At 35.8% G+C, this 21,157-nt stretch overlaps 1 protein-coding gene across 1 annotated transcript in view; it reads left to right on the top strand.

Moving 5' to 3' along the window:
* Window positions 1-887: 887 nt before the first annotated feature.
* Window positions 888-21,157, top strand: part of ATP8B (ATPase phospholipid transporting 8B) — a 58,728-nt gene continuing 38,458 nt past the window's right edge. The window contains exon 1 of the mRNA XM_069056877.1: window positions 888-1,173. The gene's annotated coding sequence lies outside the window, so the exon portion shown is untranslated. The remainder of the gene's footprint in view (window positions 1,174-21,157) is intronic.

Genomic DNA, 21,157 nt, shown 5'->3' with positions numbered 1-21,157 from the left:
AGCGAGATTGGATGTCCCAGAAGAAGCAGAAAGGGAAATTTGCGTACTTCAAGGGTGACGCAGACGAGAAAACAAAAGGATTATCTCGATGTGAAAAGAAAAGTGAGAGTGAAGTGGCTTAAAAGACAAATCTCATTTAACAGGAATGGGTTAAAAAAATCAAAATGGAAGAAGCATCGAGAAGAAAAGGAAGATCCTTAATTGGAAAAGAAGAAATTCACGATAGTTGAGGTCAACGTAAAAATCGGAACGGTGGAAGAAAGCATTGAAGAGTTGTTTCACAAAGTGTTTTGAGGAAAATGTGATGCTATTGCGTTGGATAACTTGGGAGATTTCATTCCTGAAATAGCCGACATAATAATGTTATTAACAATTAGTATTTAGATCTAGCTCGGTGAATTATTGTAATTCCTTGTTTGAATAACAAAATTTTCTTACAGCGGAACCATTTGCATTAGGTTATTTTTTGTATGCAGCACGTTACAATTTGCCTACCGTACATGTGTTCGGTTTGTTTACCGCCTTCTTTGAAAAATGCGCCTGGTACATCTCTTGCATCGGGGACTCCCGCGAAACGTCAATAGACGCAAATGTCAAACGTCACGTGACTCTTCCGTGACGCAACAAGACAATTTAAAACAGCAGCGAAGTGTTTGTTGGCGTGACAAACTGCGTCACGAAATACGAAATTATGGCGTGGCACCGTCGCCGATCTTATCGCAAATTACAAAATGGCACTAAACTCGAATCGACGAACCGCAGCCACTTCTCCCAGTGCGCAAACCGCACGGGAAATCCGCCCCTTCTCTCCAGACCACGTGCACCGTCCACCCACGCAAGACTCGAAGAAGTTCCACGAGTTCTCCCACGCATGTTCGCTGCTCACCCAATCGAGTTAATTTTACGGCGTGTTACACCACGTTTCTCGGTGGCGAAAGCGCGATGTCGATGTGACGAGCAGAGCAATCGTACCTAGGGATTTTTGTATCGTACGTTGCAATCTCGACCAGGTAAATGTCAGAGTAATGTCAAAATCGGACAGGTAGCGACGGTGAACGGTGTGGAACAGTGTCGAATCCAAAACAAATCGGAACAATATGGACGTGATTGTTTAACATTTTGGTGGAAATGTTGGCGTGAAGAGTGTGCAGTGGACTCCCCACGGAACATTAGGTGAGTTGTTGGCGTTCTGACGGCGTGTTTTGTCAAGCGTACAGGTTAGGATGGGGCCGCGATTGTTGCACCAAACGGTTTCGATTTCTACGAGTGCGGTGATTTTAATGCGGGAAGGAGAAGAATAGGAATCGATCTAGGAACGCTATTCATGTTGGTTTTTGTTGTGTTTATGTGGCGAATAAAATAACACAGAGAGACCTTCATGTGTGTCAACAACGGTGGTTTACCCGGTTTTATTTGCGTCGGGAGGGGGATTAAGTGGCTTATCTGTGATAAACACCACCCGAAGAAGCCGTAAACGTAAACCCTACACAAAACAATCACAAAATCGTATTATAACACATGTTTTAATAAGAGTTTTATGGATATAGGGGCACTGCCCCCAAACTAGCTTGCTTCTGCAGTTTACCTCCACATTGATGGACACAATGAACAAGTTGACATGACACATTTACACAACATTTTAACATCAAGTGGTGTGCGTCAAGGATCAAATTTGGGGCACCCGTTTTTTATATCTGCCATAAATCAGGCAGCCCACCAACATTTTTTATTGCACTTACAAAAGGGATTCCCCAGAGGTGCTGTTGTGACATTTAACAAACAGAATTCCGCACAGTAGTCATCACGTAGACTTTTATTACTGGAGAACCAGAACCAATACTTTAAAAAAAATTCTTCCGCTAATTGCTACTAGTGGTCGCCTACATAAACTGTAGCGAATGTGAATCCTTGCAGATTATATTTGTGAGATGGTTGCGATTTCATACATTTCCCGCGATCATTACGAGGTGCTGACGATAAAATTTTCTGCGTGAATAGCGTCTCGACGAACTTCGCCAGTTGGTGCAATTAACACTCGCTTTTTGCCTGTCACAGAAGTGGAACTCGTTAAGGCTGGGACGTCATCCGGAAGAGCAGGTGAAGCGGCACGCGTCTGCCATTCCGACCTTCCCAACAATTTTTTTTTCCAATTTAACTTGATGTCGATCGAATTTGCATAAGCGCTGCTGACCTTGTTCCGCAATTACATCTTCTCCGAATCATTACTGTAATGGTGTCGGTGTCAATTAAGTCAAATTCGTGAAACAATAGACGGTTGCAGGATAACAGCTTGCAGTGGGACTCGACGTCATCCTGTTGTGCGCCTTTGATTGATATAAATTGGAGGAATCGCAGTTTCAAACAGAAAATTTGTGGTCGCGTGATGACGTCTCTAATTTTACGATTTTTCTGTAAAACCAACATGGTCGGTAATTATCCGTAGGTAATTGTTTTGTGCGGTATCCCATTAGTAACGTAGCAAGATCGCGTTTCAATCGAATTGTGGGAATGAAAGTTTTTCCCGACGGACGGTTGCAAAATAGCTTCATGGTCATGTCAAGGTTTATTATCAACCGAAACAAAGCTGTGCTATTGTGACAAATTTCAAGGTGATTTTCGGCCGTCAAGACACTATTCTTCAGTCGGGACGTTTTAATTGTCAAGGATTTTGTGATTTTTTTGTAGGTTTTAAAAATTAACGTGGGCTTTATTAATCATTTTCCACATTCCCGATTCGGGGAATTATTAAAATTAATGTTAAACATCGATAAATCAATCATTACCGAATTAATGCCGATTTTCGGGAATTACTCGTTTAAATAATTGATTTATCACTATTATTAGAGGGTGTTGTCATGGCTAATAAAAACGCGAGGGGTTGTGTGTTGAAGTATTCGTGGGTAGGGTAATTTGCCACAAACTGAATAATTTCATTCGTGATCGGTGGACGCATCAGTATCGACGAAAATTGTTTTATTATTGATGCAACACATCAACAGTAAAGCTCTATCCAAGAAGCTGATGGACGATATTTCCATAGATTATTCACCTTAATAGTCATCGTTTTATTGTGGAGAACGTGTCTCGAAACGACAAGGGAGAAAATACATTTTTTTATGATCATCTAAACTGTGTTTTTCGGTAAATAAATTAGTATCGAAGACGAAGACGTGATTCTGTAATGACGTCTTTTATTCACAAAGGCAGAAAGATCGATGTGTTTTCTGCTTTAAAATATTACAATTAAATTGTTATCTGAGTCGAGGGCGACAATCGGACCGCCCCCACGGGTAGGCGTAGTGTTCAAGTTGAAATTTCTCATTTAGTATGTAACGTAGGATGTAAATCACTTGAATATAAGTGTTCAAGCAAAAATTTTATACCTAGATAATAAGAATTACAGTAGGAATTTTGTTAAAATTGCATTTGGAGGCATTGGATTATTCTACATTTTATTTGTTTATGTATTTTGGGATTGCCAAATTTTCTGTACAAAAAAGAACTCATTTTGTCGCAGGATTCTTCTACGGGACCGCATTTAGTAAATTGGCGGGTTGCGATTTTTTGTAAAAAAAAAAAACAAAAATCATCGCTATTTGAATCACATTTAATGTCTTACGCATACACTGTCTGATTACTTACAAGACCACTCTCTCTATAAAAATGGCTCATTGTCAGATGTTAGAAAACGTGCCATGTGTTTCCTACAAAATCAACCAATAAAAAATATTCCAGAAATTATTGTGTGTTTACACCGTTTGAAACTTACAGTAATTACAATATCCAAGTCTTGTTGACTATGTATTTATTTACTGTTTTCTCGAACAGGTGAAACGTAGAGTATTTGACTCCGTTAAGTGTCATTAACCAGTTGTCACACCGCATCATCGCATCAATCTGAAGATGTTGATGTTGCATTCCTTTTGTGCAAGTTATAAAAATGTGAGCGCAAGAACAACGTAACTGGACGCAGGAAGACTGAGTTCAAGTAGGGTAGTCTGTGGCAAAACAAACAGGTTGTAGGTTGGCAAATAGAAAAGACACTACAGTTAGCAATTTTTGTTTGTTTGGTTGGTTGATTTGAGTACATTTAAAAAAAAAACGCAGAGACTAGGAGAATTTTTGGGGTACGTAAGGGACTGGATCAGTTTATTAGAGAGCGTGGACACAAAACAAATGAAGGTAATTCTAGTTAATTTGGAATAAACTGACATAATTGGCAACCACTGAGGTAATGATAATAACCATAATATGTCGTGACGTTTGTAATACATATGTTGTCAATGCAAATGTCGGTAATTGTGATGACAATTCTGTGTTTGGCAATAGACATAGGCGTACGCGCCTAGGAGGGGGGCGTGAAAAACGTGAATTCATTAAATTAATTGACAAAAGAAAAAACTGTATATTTAATCGAACATAAAAAAGTAAGTGATTAGAGAAAATGATTGAAATGACGTCCACCTTGCTGTAAAGGACATTGAACTCTTCCATTTAAATTATTAAAAACATTGGTCAGCATTTTACGTCCTGACATCTTCCTTGTTGCAGTTCTTGCAAATTGTTAATCGGATTCTTAAACACTTCGTTTAATAAATAAACTATTACAAAAATGAACGTTTGATGGTAGACATCAAATTTGTCTTTCAACACTGTCAAAGCTGACAACCGGAAATGCGTTCAGATTGCATTGGTACCAAAATCATTCAAATTTTCATTGTTACCAACAGATTCAGTCATTCTTGATCACGCCGTAATTTGAGTTTGTCAATTTGCCGCGGCAAGGTAAATTGCCAAATTAGGAAATTCAAAATACTAAATTGAAACAGAATGTGTTGCCAACATACTGTGACATTGACAGCACGGATGTCATTGAAAACGACTACATATATGTATTTAGTTACATACCATTTTTCACGTTATGTATCTCGGGAAACGAACACAAAATATGTAGATATGTAGTTATTTTTCTATTTTGCAGTCAGTATAACACTCAAACGGGTTTCAAAAAGGAATTCTTTTCGATACCGGTTTCAGGAACATTTACTTAAATTTTTAATGTTGGCAGCGACTCATAGTGAGTAGTTGCTCCTCGCTGCGCTCCTCGTGCTCTAATAAGTATTTTGAACGTTACAAATTTTCGTGGACGACAATGTAGTCTTCAAGACTGAAGTTTTCGGGTAGTTCGAAACATTTATTTAAAGTGTAGAAAGCAGTAAATCGTTCTTACAGTCAAACCGTTCATCATTGTTAAAGTAAATTTCATTGTCTCATCATCACTACCTCTTTTCTAAAGCAATTGGTAATGGTAGTTGAGCCAGCGTCATCCCAGGCCTTCGTAGTTTCCCTAACGTAATCTAACAGTGTTACTTTAGGCACTTCGCCATCATTTTCAAACGCCCGTATTATTCGATGCACTATAGGCGTTTTCGGTAATTTTGTTTTAAATTGTGCATAATACCGTGCTCCATTGGGCGTAATTTGGGTGTAACATTTGTCGGAAAGAAGACCACTTTAATAGCACTCAGATTGTTTGAAATGATCTTAGGATGTGCTGGACGAATAGCAAGATCTTGCGTTTTTGGGCAGTGAATTTTCCGTCAGGTTTATGAAGCCACTCTTCGTATAAACTTCCAATCATCCATTGATTTTTTGTTGAATTTGTATTTTAACGGTTAATTCCCGCAAAGGAAGGCATCTTGATTTTTGCGATTACTAACAGTGGAATCTTCTCTGTACCAGTCATATTTGCACAATTATAACACGATCTTTATTACATTCTCCATGGCATTTTTCTTTCGCAAATGTTAATGTCTTATCGTAAATATTTGTAGAAAAGACCAGTTTCATCAGCATTATACATATGTACACATTTTCGGAACTACACTCGTGCAGAATCATCTTCAAATCTTCTTCCCTCCAGATCTCACAATCTGTTTCAGACACTGTCGGACTTTCGCTAGAAACAACTTTTTGAACAATAGCATTCCTCTTCTTGAAATTTTCCAGCCAACTTTGGCTAGCTTCAATTTCTTCGCAAAATCTTCCGACTTCCGTGCCCAAAAATCGGCAAATTTTGGTCACGAACACGTCGAAACCATTTGATTATTGCATTTTCTAGGCTTGGAAAACTCGAACCCTTTAATTTTTTTCTTGATCTGTTGCACTCGTTTAATGAAGCACTTTTTATTTTTTATTATCGTGGACAGGGTGCTGGTGGTAAACCAAACTCAACTGCAATGTCTTTTTTCGCCTTCCATTATAGAAGATAATATCCAATATTCAATAGTAATATCGCGTTTTATTAGTTAGTTTTAATTAAGTAAACTGGCCTATAACTAGTCTGTCGTTATAAACCTACGTTGTCATTAGCACCGGGAGCAGATTTTCATTAATACATAATGTTATTATCTAAAAATTTTGGAATATTGGATAAAACGTTGTATGGCATACATGGGTTATTAAGTACTACCCACTCGAGGTAATAACCTACTCGGGCAAGCCCTCGTAGGTTACAATACCTCTCGTGGGTAATATCTTAAATAACCCACTTATACCATAAATAACTATAAATTAAAGATAAAACGTTTTCATAAAATGCTATTGTGGCGCTCCTACGAGTACATTATCAGTTTGGCGAGTTTCAGTTATCCAAATAAAATACCGCAAAATATGGTTATGGGCAACAACACAATGCTTCAACATATCAAAATATTCAAGTTATTGACCTATTGATGTACCCATTAGTACTCAAGATAAGTGGGATAAGTGTCATTTATCCCACGGGATTTCGGGGTTAGATAAAGAAATTAATTCCATTTTATAGAAACACGTTTTTCTGAAAGTCTATAGAGTCATACATAAATCACTGGCGACATTCCGAACAAATGATTCATCTACTTTCATACTGTAATGTGCCATATTTCATAATTTTTTTTGTTTCGTAATAGCAGTTTTTACTCACTAGTGCAGTAATAAACCGCTAGTGCGGTAAAGAGATTGAATTTTGCAAATCATGTTTACAACTATTTATTAACATAAATTACACACTCTGAAACATTTTCAAAATTGACTCCAGACGCTGTCCCTAAGTTAACAATTTTTGAGGTCGGTATTCCTCCGATTTCCTCTTCAAGAAAGCCACTACCTGATCATATTGACTAATATCAATAATTTTCTTAATCAACGCCAACGTTCGCAACATAGAATACCGGCACCATAAGGAGGATGGTTTTATTAACTTTCCTGATTGTTCCGCAAAATAGGCAAGTACCACCACTTAACGCTTTTTAGATTTGGCAAGAAATAACGTATCTATAGCAAATTCAAATTGAGCATCCAATTCTACATCAGAAGGTAAATTTTCTTCTGAATCACTAATTTTTGCACTTACACTGCAACTTGCTCTCACTGGAACGCTTGCGAAAAAAGTAAACAACTTCGTAACTATGGTTATTAGATTAGCTGCCCTATTATTTTTGCACAAACGCAATTTTAAAAATTTAATTAAACAATATTTATATTAATTATGAAAGGAGACAAAACGTTGTACGATATTTGTATCGTAATGTGTCAAAAAGTTGAGGCATTTTAAAGGATTTTGGGTCCTTTTTGATCGTTTCATGTCCTTTTTGGGTCTTTGTTCAATGATTTTTGCATGTGTCAGTTGGCCTGGTCCAGAAGTAAAAAGCCATTTTGCCATGTTTAAAAACAGTTTTTTTTTCAACGTTTTTTGGGGTGCTTTTGAAGTAATTTTGATTGATTTTGGGTGATCTTCAACCATTTTTGCGTGTGCCCAATTTTTGGTGGTCTAAAGATCTTTGGGTACTTTTGGGGTGCATAAAAGTTAGGGATTTTTGAAGGATTTTCGGCCCATTTTGGTAGTTTCTATTAATTTTTTTGCATGTGCGAAATGCCCTGGTCCAGAAGTAACATTTTATAAATATGTATGTACTATGTACTACTAAAAATCATTTTGTCCTGAACCTGCAGTTATAGTAGTAAATTTGCACTTTAAAGTGCAAAAATATGCTTTATCTTCAAGCAGTCGAAAATCGGGGCGGACGCCAACTCGGCACTTTATTATACCTAGGTAAAATTTGCAATAAAGTACAACAGGCCATCTCGGCACCGGTAGCCCATGGATAACCGGCCAACTCGGCACCGCGGTCAAGCCAACTCGGCACTGTCTACCTAGGACGGTAAAGTCCTCGTCTAGAAATAGTCAATTTTGACTTAAATTGTAAATCATTTTACAATAGAACAGCAAACCGTCTTATAACTACCATAATACTCTCTAACTTTATTGCCCCTTTGTTGTGCAGTGCCGACTCAAGGAAGAGCAAACATCAGGTAAAGTCCTCGTCGAAAAATAGTCAATTTTGACTTAAATTGTAAATCATTGTACAATAGGAGAGAAAATCGTGTTATAACTACCATAAATAATTCCATAAATAAATAGGGGCTGTTACTTTACCTGATGTTTGCTCTTCCTTGAGTCGGCACTGCACAACAAAGGGGCAATAAAGTTAGAGGGTATTATGGTAGTTATAAGACGGTTTGCTGTCCTATTGTAAAATGATTTACAATTTAAGTCAAAATTGACTATTTCTAGACGAGGACTTTATAAAGTAACAGCCCCTATTTATTTATGGAATTATTTATGGTATGTAGTTATAAGACGATATTCTCTCCTATTGTAAAATGATTTACAATTTAAGTCAAAATTGACTATTTTTCGACGAGGACTTTACCCTGTTTAATATCGCAGCCAGTGACTAGAGTTCTTGCGGGATATATCAGGGATTATAAAATGAGATAAGGAAATTTTATAATATACAAATATAATGTTATTTTTATAGGACATTTACAATTAAATATTAACTACAAAACTACTAATTAATTATTAATCTTATACAGAGTGTCCCAAAATTGGCGTACTAACGGTGCACTACGGTGTAGAAGAGATTACCGTAAACGACAGAAAAATGTTAAAAAAATTCTATTGGACTTATTTGCTGATTTGGTGGTCTTTGAAGATGGCACTTAACACGTCAATTATTTTGAAATATATGTCTGAAATTGTCATGACAGCTACCTCTAGTCGTACATATTATCACAAAGTACAAGATCAGTCACTACCAATATTTAATCCTGCATAATAGAAACTTTAATAATAGAAACTTTAGAAGCTTTAGAAATCGAAAAAAATATTTTAAATTCACTACGGTAACATTGCAAGGTAATGATGTACGAATATATCTTTGTTTACATTGTATGTATTACCGTTAATAATAATAATAAAAATAATTGATTTTTTTGTCGGAAACATTTTTTCCATATTTTTTTCATGTAGGTACATTTAAGCATCCTCGATAAGTTAGTAAGTAGTTTGTACGCCAATTTTGGGACATTCTGTATCTACATAATCATATTCTGATATTTGAGAATTATCATATTCAAATATTTTCTGAGATACAAATTTCTCCGCTTCTTTTACTTTTTTGGTTTTTACAATTATTTGCGTTCTAATACTCTGAATTTTTATGTATATAAAACATTGATATTCAAAAAGAGTTTTTACAAAAATATTAATATTTGGGTGCGTAAAGTAGAACGATAAAATAGTGCGTAGCAAACAAAAATTATGAAGTGTCTATAACGCACTCCTCAAGAACTTAAGTGCAATTTCTCGAACTCCTAGAGCGGAAAAGCAGTACACCAAAATTGTACCTGCGGTTATGGGGGTGATATATTGTATTCTCAATTTGGTTGTAGGTCGTAAAATTTTATTGCATACTATGAAGGATTAACAGGCACAATGGTTGGGTTTGAAAAGGTTGGGAAGCGGCGCGTGCCGTTTTCCGTACAATGCAAATATACAAAATGTACAACCCTGCTTAAAATATTACCTGCTAGTGGTAAACTAGGATTTATAAGCCCCCCAAGATCTTTAACTTAAAGTACCATAAAATTTTACGACCTACAACCAAATTGAAAACACAGTAAGAAATGGTTGATGCGGAAAAGACGCCGGCCCTTCAGGAAATACCCTCTACTAGGGGGCATCATATAGATAGGTATAGTGAGTGGGCGCTTAGTGTCGAGTTGGCCTATCTCTTGGGGTGTCTTTGAAAACTACCTGCTTTTTTTGGTGTCGAGTTGGCCGGTCAATGTTTATTGCTTCAAAGGTTTGGTGTCGAGTTGGCCTAGACCCGAAAATCGCACCTTTGCGTATCTATAGAAACGCTTGAAGTTTTTTTTTTTGTAACTGGACTTGAAACACTTCAAATCCTAGGAGTTGAATGTCCACAGGCGGCTCGACTGAGTCAAATGTAAGGTTATTTGAAGCATTTCTCACCATTTATCAATACATAATTACACGAAATATTTAATAATGAAATTATCCCTACTAAAAAAAGCCTCTAAAAAATCGAAATAACGAAATTACATACATATTAGTAGACTTTACTAATATTATTGAACCTTCAAGTAGGTACTAATAATATTGCAACAAGAGATTTTTTTTTGTGATCCACTTGAATATAAAATAGTACATACCTACATATACATATGTATATCAATTCAGAGTAGTAGGTTTTTTGTGCTTCGCCCAGTTGCGACCTCGTCCTCGTCACGGTCTACAATATCTGGGCTCAGCACAAAAAGACTCACTTCTACTCTTAATGATATAATCAAGTATTTTCTGCACATATTAACCAAAATATGTGTAGAAATGTGAAAAAATATGCAAATTACGCAATTTTTCTTATAACCCTATAATATGCTTTTCGTGTTCGTTTCCCGAGATTCAATTTATATACCTAACTTGACATATGTCAAAGATAACCTCAAAATTTACAATTAATTCATGTTTTTTTTTTTTTTAATTTTTACCCAAACGAACACGAAAAACGTTGTGTGCACCTCGGCCAAAAAGTGCCTTTTGTCTTCGCCTGTTTTCAAGTCTCGGCTGCGCCTCGACTAGAAAACCCAGACTCGGACGAAAAAAATGCATTTTTTGGGCCTTGATACAGAAATAACTATTATTTTAATGTATTTCTTACAGAATAAACCTTGTTTTTTAGTAGTGTGTATTATTAAATTAGTAGTTAAATTACAGTTGCCACTTAGGAAATGGAAACTTTTTCAAATTAATAATTTTTAAATTAGTTCTACGAAACGTATTTGGGACTGCGCCCAACTCGTAAATCGTTCGGATAATTAAATTCCACTTTTGTATCTTTTTTTTAAGTTTTTAAAAAATTATTTCGTCATGCTGGATTTTTATCTGTGATGTTGGTGTAAAATTTCAAATGGTTAATTTGGAGCTTCTGATTTTGAAGCTTCGTAAGCTTTTCTTTTCTCTTAAAATATATGCACGTACACAGAAAGATCTTTTCTGATCTTATCTGTTCATCTGAACTTGCCCTTTCGATTTCCCATTTTTGTTGTCTTGTTTACCTGAAGGCAGGAATCATCTTTCTCTGCTTTGTATTTTTTATCTTCGTCGACTCTGCCCTTGATTGTTGTTTAATCTACACTGCCTTTGAAATGTCGCTTCTTTCTAAAAGCTTTCAGTTGTTCTGTGTCCAACACTTTATTTTTAACAAAATACACATTTTAAGAAATTCGTGCATTTCATAACATATTACGTATAACATTAAACTTTTCAGATTACGAAATGTAATTTTAATTTAGTACTGCTTAGCAGTTCGGTGGGCAGTTCATTTAAGGTTTTTCTTCGAGTTGCTGCTAACCGTACTTGACCTCTTGGTTTAATTAGATGAAAAACAATATTTTGGATTTAATCGCCATTACCTAATTTCGTTCACACCTAGATAATTAGTTTTGTTTGTGGATGGGTCTAATTATCTTAATGGGCAACACCAAAAACAACTCCAATCAGCACTAAACCGTTGTGGTAACCCAATTCCCATCAGTTCTGTTTCCGCATGTACATTTTAATCTTTGATTGTGTACATAATCGATCAATGTGACCATTTGCATATCATCACAATCGCATCTACAAACACTGCTCGAGAACGACGTATCAACATGAAAACATTCGACAATTTCCAAGTCGAATTAATTCGTCCGGAACGCGCCCCCGACGACTTATTAGATTTTCATTAGGGCGTCCCAATTCATTTTCTCACCTAGCACCGTTCGGGTCGCCACCCCCACTAAAGCCTCGCTCTGTTTCGTTACCCCGTCGAGCTTTTAATGTCATGACATTTCGTAATTTCTGAGCTTTAAGCTCGTAATGTTGGATGGCAAATGGCCAACTATTTACGAGACGGTAGACACGTACCGCGGCAAATTATGCCGGAGTTACCATACGTAATATTGTCCGTTCCGGATTCCGGAAGGTATTCGAATTGGCGGGGTGATTTATCGGTCATGCGATGGGAGTTCCGGGACGTTTCCGCGCAGAAAAAGCGCACAGATGAGGTGAGCGAGAGAGGAATGGGCACGGACGGTTTTAATTAAAAATAAGATTGATTTCCGGAGGATCGAAGGACGTTCCGGGAGGTGGCGATAAATTGCCGCCGGGCAAGATCAAACCGGATTGTTTTAATCAGTGACGACGGTTTGCTCAAATTAACGATTAATTGAGGATTTGTTGGGTTTTTTCGACGTTGGAGGGACCAAAGTTGCGAAAAATGGAGAACGCAATTTTGGAAATTCGAGTTCTTTGTAAAAAACAATGTTTCAAGACTGTTGTGATTTTTTTTTCGCCATAACGATTTCCTTTTGCAATTGTCCCAAACAAAATTCCTCATCAACACGATGGAACCTTTCATGAAATCTCTTTCCACCCCTAATATTTCCAGACAAGTGAAAACAGAGTCATATTTCTCTGCTTCTAAATAGCCTATCATCATATTTTCTATTTCAAAACAGTTGAAACTTGTAGCCTGCACGGTTTGTTTGTAATAAATTTATAAACACTGAATAAAAAGCAAATAAAGAATTATTGGAAGAAAAAGAAAATGAAGAATTATTGTATCCTTTTATCAAGGTCGCGTCAGAAGAAATTCACCTCTGATGTGATGGACAAGTTGACTTAGTGTGTCCTGTCTTCATCCCGAGGAAGTTATTACAGTACTGGCGAAACATTGATTTTTCTTTGCATAAAATACCATGCCAAGACCGTCTGAACATTTCCAGAAACATAATTTACCCACGCAATGGTGACGTTATTAATCTTCTATGTAATACTCTAATGTGTCTGGTTTCTTTGAAATAGTTATTTGTATATCAAAGCCGCGAAATCATTTTCTAAAGTGCCGAGAGAAATTTGTCGCCGAGGGCGCTTGCGGCCGAGTCAGACAATCTCGAGGATTCCGCGGCCAAGGTGTACACAACATATATTGTGCAGCCGAAAATTTGTAATTACACTGTCAATAAATACCTACAGAGTCATTATAAATGATTGTCCCATCGCAGTTGGCGTTGAAAACCTATACAAATTTTGGATGTGCCGCAGCCTCGCAACGTTAGCCGAACTAGTGGACAGATTTCCACTACCGCCGGTAGCGCCACCTGTCGGCGATATTAGTCTCACTCATGTTATGAGGCTTCCGACACATTCAACTGCATAAATTCGGCTTACATGTCGTTATGGGAATGACATAAATAAAACAATTCATTTTGTAACTAGATAATCGTAAAAATGTCGGAAGAGAATTGTAGTGAAAGTGATATTTCAATTTCGTGTAGGTACTCCACCAGAGTTAAAAAGTACGTATTATAAATTCTGTGGTTTCTAATTTCATACCCGAAAAATCTAAACGTCAGCCTTACATGGAAACTCTGATTTGACGTTTATTTTAACGGCCGTCGTTAAAACGAACGGCCGCGAAATTGGATTTTGCGGCCTGTTTTAGGTACGTGAAGTGCTCGTTTCGCGTACGGCTGCACAAAAATAACTTTTTTCACAACAATATTTGAAAAATAAAATGCTAACAACATCATAAGAATAATGTTTTGACATTTAGAAACTAGTTGTGGGGCTTTTTTGGAGCAATCCCCTTGGCCGTACGAGCCAAAGCGAACCAGCATTTTTGTGATTAATTTGTAAGAATGTGTTACACCGTCTGGGTTATTTGTATAATTGTTGTTGGACTAATTACTTAATCGAGTTTAAACCATGAATATGTAAATTGACGCAGGTCATTCTCTCTTTTTTAATTTTCGTATCAAGTTCATTTACACGGCAAATGTTCGCGCTGGCTCAACTAGAAATCGAAACGAATTCAGTAATAGATTTGCTCAGGTTGGCAGCAAAAAGTGAAAACATAACAGTGTCTACGTGCTCAGTTGGTAATGTTCTAATTGATCACGTGCGTTGACGCCGTTTTATATTGTTTTGTCCGAGTAAAGAATATAAATTTAAAATGCAATTGTACGCGAGAGTGAAACAATGGGTTTGTAGACCCACTATCGATTCTGTTTTGTCACAGGTCCGCGACCAGTGGCACCATACGTTTATTTTATTTTGTTGTTGAAAACTTGGACTGTAATTTAAACTTTGCACACTGGGAAGTTTAATATGCATAATTACAGTTTTTAAATCCAGACATTTTGATTAAAGGAATCACGAAATTTTTCAGTAAAACACTTATCAAGTGCTTTCGTGAAAATCTAGATATTGATGCAACGTGTATAAAATACAATATTTTTTTCTAAGTGGGAAGTTTATACCCCCGCGCGCAGCAATTGTTGTAATTCCAACTGTGAAAAAGTGCTTTATACACAAGTTGTATAAATAATTTTTTATTATACCTGAATCATAATCCCTGTTTTTGACACTAAAATGCGTGCGAAAAAGGGCCTTTAAAACACTAAAGCTTTAAGGGTTGCTTAGGTAACAACAAATTCACCTACATTTTGAACAATGATAAATAGACATTGATACACGATTTATGATGGCAACGAAACAACAACAATTGACCATTTCTATATCAACGATTAATGACACAGATTACCTCGGAAAAGGTATTTCAATTTGCTTTTTTTTGTTATAATTTTCAGATTTTAGTGCAGGTATAATAAAAAATAGCGTATGATACACGTTTATAAGGGCCTTTAAAGCACTTGAGACTTTAAAAGCACTCCGCTACGCGTCGTGCTCTTAAACTCGTCGCGCGTGCTTTAAAGGCTTCCTTATAAACTTGTATCATAATATACTATTATTATTTACTACATCATTGTCTTTCTGTGTAAATGAAAACTATTGTGAAAAAAATTATAATAAAACTCCAAAATATGAATCAGGTAGCGTAAATTTTCTGTCATTGCATAACTTAGGTAATTAGCTACGTGGAAATATGCACATTGAAAGTTCTTTCATAAAATTTGTGAATACGTGGTGATAATGAAGGACATACTACCTACTGCAAATTATTTGGCCTGAAATTCATTTTCCATTTTCTTTATTTCTGCAGTAAATTAAGCAGAAGTATTCTAAAATGTAAAATAATTTTTTTTGCACGATTCTCTCGCCGCACTCATGCAATAAACTTAAACCTCAAAAGGGGGAGTAAAGTAGCACTTTTTATTCCTTAGGAGCAAAAGTACAGCCACAGCCGACTAACTCAATTTACTGATAGTGGAATTGTAACGTTGACGTAACAATTTACAATCAAGTGTGAAGAGAAGAAAATTAAAAGTCCCCTTGAAAAACAGAAGACAAAATAAAGAACAAAAGTGAATACCTATACATATTTCCGATTTACATTTATGTTACAATCATTGAACCCACATGTATTGAATAACAACGTAATGTTGATAGTTTTACGCCATTCACTCATGCTGCGACCAAGAAGAAAAATTTTGTGTGCCCTGTTTTGCGGTGCCTTTTTCACAAATAGCATATATTCAAGGTGATCAAGAAGGACTGTTTGAGTTGGCAAAACAACATTTTCTTTATTCGGCCATTTGCAACACTGCAACTGTATGTGTTTTATTGGTTTATTGGACAGATATTGACGTAACATTAACAGCCACAAAATGGTAGGTCATGAGTAAAAATTAAACTTGAGTAAAAGAAATTACTCCTGAAATACAGAACAATATCAATGATGTGACTGTCAGTGTCAAGCCGTTACAACCGGACGTTACTCCAGTTGTATCATGTAAAAATAAAATTTGATCACCTTGTACTACGGAACTAATGTGCCTTTTCATCGCTCGTGTAATTATTGCTCCCGCTGCGCTCGTCCAATAAACTTATATTCGCGACGAAAATTGCTCATAATTATAATAATTTATTATCGTTTTACTCTACGTTTGTGCTTACTTTAAACGCATATTATTGATTAACAAACAACTTCATTATATGTATGTACTTTCTATGCCGGTGCAAAGATCATTTTCCATCGCAACAATTAGATACTGAGGTTTCTATGGTTTTAATTAAACGAGAAAAAATCTTTCCAGGATTTGACGTTCTTATTATCACGGTGAGGATCAATCGAGGTGCTGATACAGGGTGTTATTGAAATGCGTGCCCAAATTTTAAGCACGAGCTACTGGGTTCATGTAGAACTCGGAAAAAATATTTAAAAAATTCAATGTCAAAAAATTAAGACATTTATTTTTTGAGCTATAATTTTTTTAAAATTGCTTTTAGTCTTCTACGTGGTCCCACAACCTCGTAGGTTAAATTTCGGCGCATTTTAAAAATACACCCTATACATCATATTTTATAAAATGTACGCCAACATTTATTTGCAAGATTTTAAAAATTGTTATTTGTAAACTGGTTTCATTCGAATGACTTACGTTTATGAAACGTTTCGTGTTATTTTCTGTGATCGTGATCGGTGCTGCATTATTTCATCAATCAATAGTCCACTATTGTATGTTTTGTTACACCCATGTGTTAACAACACTTTCTTTCCAAATTAATAATTTTTCGTACGGAATCAGAGCAATATGTAAAACATTGTGAGGTAAATACAGTTGGTGGCGCAACTTCTATAGCACAGTAATTACTCTAGACGACCATTTTTCCAATCTATATCGTATTCATTATTCAAGTCAAAGTTTTACGAACAAGGTTACCGCGCGACATTTTTGCCACAGACATCAATAATTCACATTAATAAAACGCCATCGACTGTAGCACACGCTCATCGCAACTGTCCCCGAAGTGTTTTTAAATTTGTTGTGTCAACTTAATTTCAGAATTCATAATTCACAAACAGGTGTGTCTCTATCACCGTTTGCTTAATTTTAGGGTCTGATTTACTCAGTACGTGGTCGTCAAGAAGTGTAACGAATGTCTTGGTAATGAAAGGTATCGGAAATCACTTAAATTCCATTATCTTATGAATAAAGGAGGCCGGGAAAAAAAGCTCGTTTGTTAAATAGCCTGTCATTAGTTGGGCCACGTGAAACACGTTGTTGTCATCAGATATATTTTATTTGCTGTCTTTTAATTTAATTTTTTACATTAACGAACCAAAAAATCGCCCCAGTTCGATTTATTGCCATCGCCTAGGTCACGCTATATCGTCTTTTAAAGGCTCCGGCTGCGATACGATTTTATTAAAGGACGTCGTAATAGTTGGGGTGGTTTTGGAAGGATTAATTATAGCGATAAGATGGCTGACAGTCGATAACGAAAATTGACAATATTGTATTTATAGCGATTATTATCGAGTATGACCGAGAAATTTGAATAGTTCCTTGTTCTACCGTTGGCGCCACTCAGAGTTTCAGCTGCCAAAAACGAAATGTATGTTTCGGGAGATGCATAACATAACATTAGATGCATTTTCGCATTGGTCGTTCCGCCTGCGCGATGCACCTACATGGTTTCTTTCACTTAACTTATTTACACTGGAAAGCGATTAGTTTAAAGCTTTGGCATTAAGTAACAGCATAACCTGTCGGATTGTTTCAATAAGCCGACTTTTGTTAATCGGTGTTTTTGTTATTTCTGGGATTCTAAAGAAATAATCCGACAGAAACGCACCAGTAAATATTACATTCTAAATAAAATAATTGCAGCCAAATTTAGTTTTTCTTTGTCTAAATACTGACAGTTTTGTTTTTTTGAGATGTCGGAAGTCCAAAGCAAACCCAGCAGGTCTCTATAATGTCTATAACTTTTGAACAAGTCATCTTTGATTTTTTAAATTGTTCTACTTTCTATAGGTTTTTTTCGTGGGAAAATGTTACTTGATCATCAAATCTAAGATCAGAACTTATTCATTAGTAGGTGAGTGATAAAATCATGTTCACAAGTCAGACTAGTTCGAAAACTAGAAGTGGTTACGTCAGAACAGATAAATTTAATTTAATTTAGAACACTGATTAAGTGTGAAACGCTCAAAAGTATAAATCATGACAAGCTAAAATAGATAGTGACAATGTCATTGTATTAAATTGTAATTCTGACGAAGGCCATTCAAGAAGTGTTGCAAATAGAAGTACTCCTCGTATTGTCGATTGAAACCAATAATTAGTGTACATTTTGAACTTTGTTTATAGTGAAATGTTAGCCTTCATAAACCACGTAGTTAGTTCTTCAACATTTTAATACAGCTTGAGCTTACCAAGACAAGATGAAGATATTTTGGGAGCAGACAGGAAGGTTGATTTCGTCAGGACTAAAACAAGTGTTAGTGATTCAGTTTCAATATAAGATCGGCTTAATTTTTGCTTTAGTACTTAATTCGTGGTGGATTTAAGGGTCGGATTTCTCGGTTTAAGTCTTCTGGCGCTCGGTTGGTACTTAATAGTTATTTACGAACCGAGTGCGAGAAGACATTTTTCGGGCATGAGCGTATTATTTGAGGCACGAGCGACGAAGGAGCGAGTGCTTCATTTGCGCGAATGTGCCGAATACGTCTTCGCGCATCGAAGTTTGTACATTATTTTTTGAAACGAACATTAGTCTGATTTGTCATGTACCCTTTGTGAATAGATGGCACTTGTCCATGCATTTGCCAGAGTGTCAGTCGAATTCATAGCGATTTATTTTCACTCTTTCGAAATTTTCAACATCCAAATTAGAGAAATGGCGTTTCGTAAACCAGATTTCATTATTATCAAGTCAAATTGTTTTCAGAATGTTCAAAAAGGTCAATGCTTTTTGGATGATTTTGAAGCACTAGTGCGCGAAATTTACGTTTGCGGTTGACTGTTGCTGTCGCGAAATATCATTTTGAAGGTAGTGAGTTCAAGAAAAGTGAAATACTGTAGGAAATGTCGAGTTAGATGTCACTCTGATCGCTATTTATTTATTCAGCAACTGAAAGAAAAATTCTAATTTACAAACAAAAGTGGAAATTGATAGTTTACACAGTATTCTCAAAAATTTAGACTGGAAGAAAAAAGGTAAATAAATCTTGTCAGTCAGATCAGAAACCAGTTAATCTTCAACAGAAGAAACTTAATAAAGTGTTACCTGAAAAATGTAAGGAAGATCATAGTATACTCTAATTAAATCTTTTGTAAAATCTGTTTTTCTATTTTGCGTTTAGAATAAGTCTATTCCAGCACCCAAATGACGTCATTTGAGTGCTTTAATAGGTCGTTGGCGTATTAGAATAGACTAGTAAAATTTGCTGTATTGATGTTGGCAGCGTGAACTGTCAAGTGACAGACGTCAAAAAATAAATCTCGCAGGGAACAAAGCAAATTAATAAATAACAATGAACAAAACGTTTAATTTTCATTCTTTTGTGCAATTTGCCTAATTTGCGGTGGCGTTAGTGATTAACTGATAAACATTCTTCAGCATTCATTTTCAAACATCAAATGCGAAAATTAAAAAAATCTGACGTTTTGAATTATTTTTTTTCACAGCCGGCTAAAATTATGCCACATTAAAAATTCCCTACATTTAAAATTTTTATTTATAAAATGGTATAAAGCGGCAAAATAGAAAAAATAGTATAAAAGATTCGTTGCAGAAGGTCCTTCAAGCACTCATTTGTTTCCCAACTCGCCGCTACGCGGCTCGTTTCGGAACTTCAAGTTCGTGCTTGAATAGATGCCTTCTGCAATTTATATTTTTTTAATATACTATTTCACATAGATCTCTAGTCTGGGCTAATAATAAGTAATAACAAACTCGTAAATTACAAAGTTTCCAAAAACGACCCAAATTCATCACGTTGGATTTGAAAAATTATTTTTCTTAGTTGAAGATACATGAAATGATCTTCACCATATTCATTAACTGTGTAGGATGTTGTAATGTTCAGAAACGAGATCATTTCAAAAATTTATGTAGTACTAGAAGATGAATGAGGACCGTAATTTTATCAGAAATGAAAGTAACGTTTAAATCATGCGGTCTAGTTTCCATTGATGATTTTTTGCACGATCATTAAAAATGGAATTGTTTTTTAATCAATATTATGCGTCTAACCTGAGCATTTTGTTCACAGCGTGAAAAAAGTACTTCATTTTACGATTTGGGGAAATTTATTTCACACTGTAATAGATTCACTTGCACTTAACCAAATTTTGATTAATTCAAAATACAACATGAATTTCTGGTAAAATACTTGGTAGTGCTTCATTATCAGTTATCACTTTCACCACAGGATTCACTCATTTTACGGAAACGCTTGTAAAAGATTTCTAACATACTGAAACACAGTGACAGCTTTTGACGTTTATCTGGTTACCAAAGTTACATAGTACCGGATAACTTTTAGTGATTGAGACAATTTTAGTGGGTTGGCACTCCCGAATAATTGGTACGCCTAGTCATTTGTCAAAGAGTTGTTTGTTGATTCGCTTTCTAGGTTAAGATTCTAAGTTAAGATAATGACAAATTAGATTTATTTTGACTTTTGAACTGTCATATTTGAATTTTACAGTCAAGTGTACCAACCTAAAATCGTAAATGTGTTGCTAACGGAACACAGATAATTTCAATCATTAAGTCACCCGTTATATACAACGTGTCTCAGAAATAAGTACATTAATTTTAACCAGTGACAGTTCTCGTCAAGAACAACAAAATTTGTATTTATCATTTTTTCGAAATATAATTTTCATGTCAGTATTTTTCCCTCCCATAAATTAAAGAGCTGTCTATTTACTCGCATTTTCTTGTTATTTGACCCAATGACAGTGACCGTGAAATAATACTTTTTGTAAAATCAACGCAAAACATTGTGTT

Source organism: Tenebrio molitor, chromosome 8 (genome assembly GCF_963966145.1).
Source record: "Tenebrio molitor chromosome 8, icTenMoli1.1, whole genome shotgun sequence".
NCBI lineage: Eukaryota > Metazoa > Arthropoda > Insecta > Coleoptera > Tenebrionidae > Tenebrio > Tenebrio molitor.
Note: the sequence above shows the minus strand (reverse complement) of the source record. Positions and strands in the feature narration are given on the sequence as shown.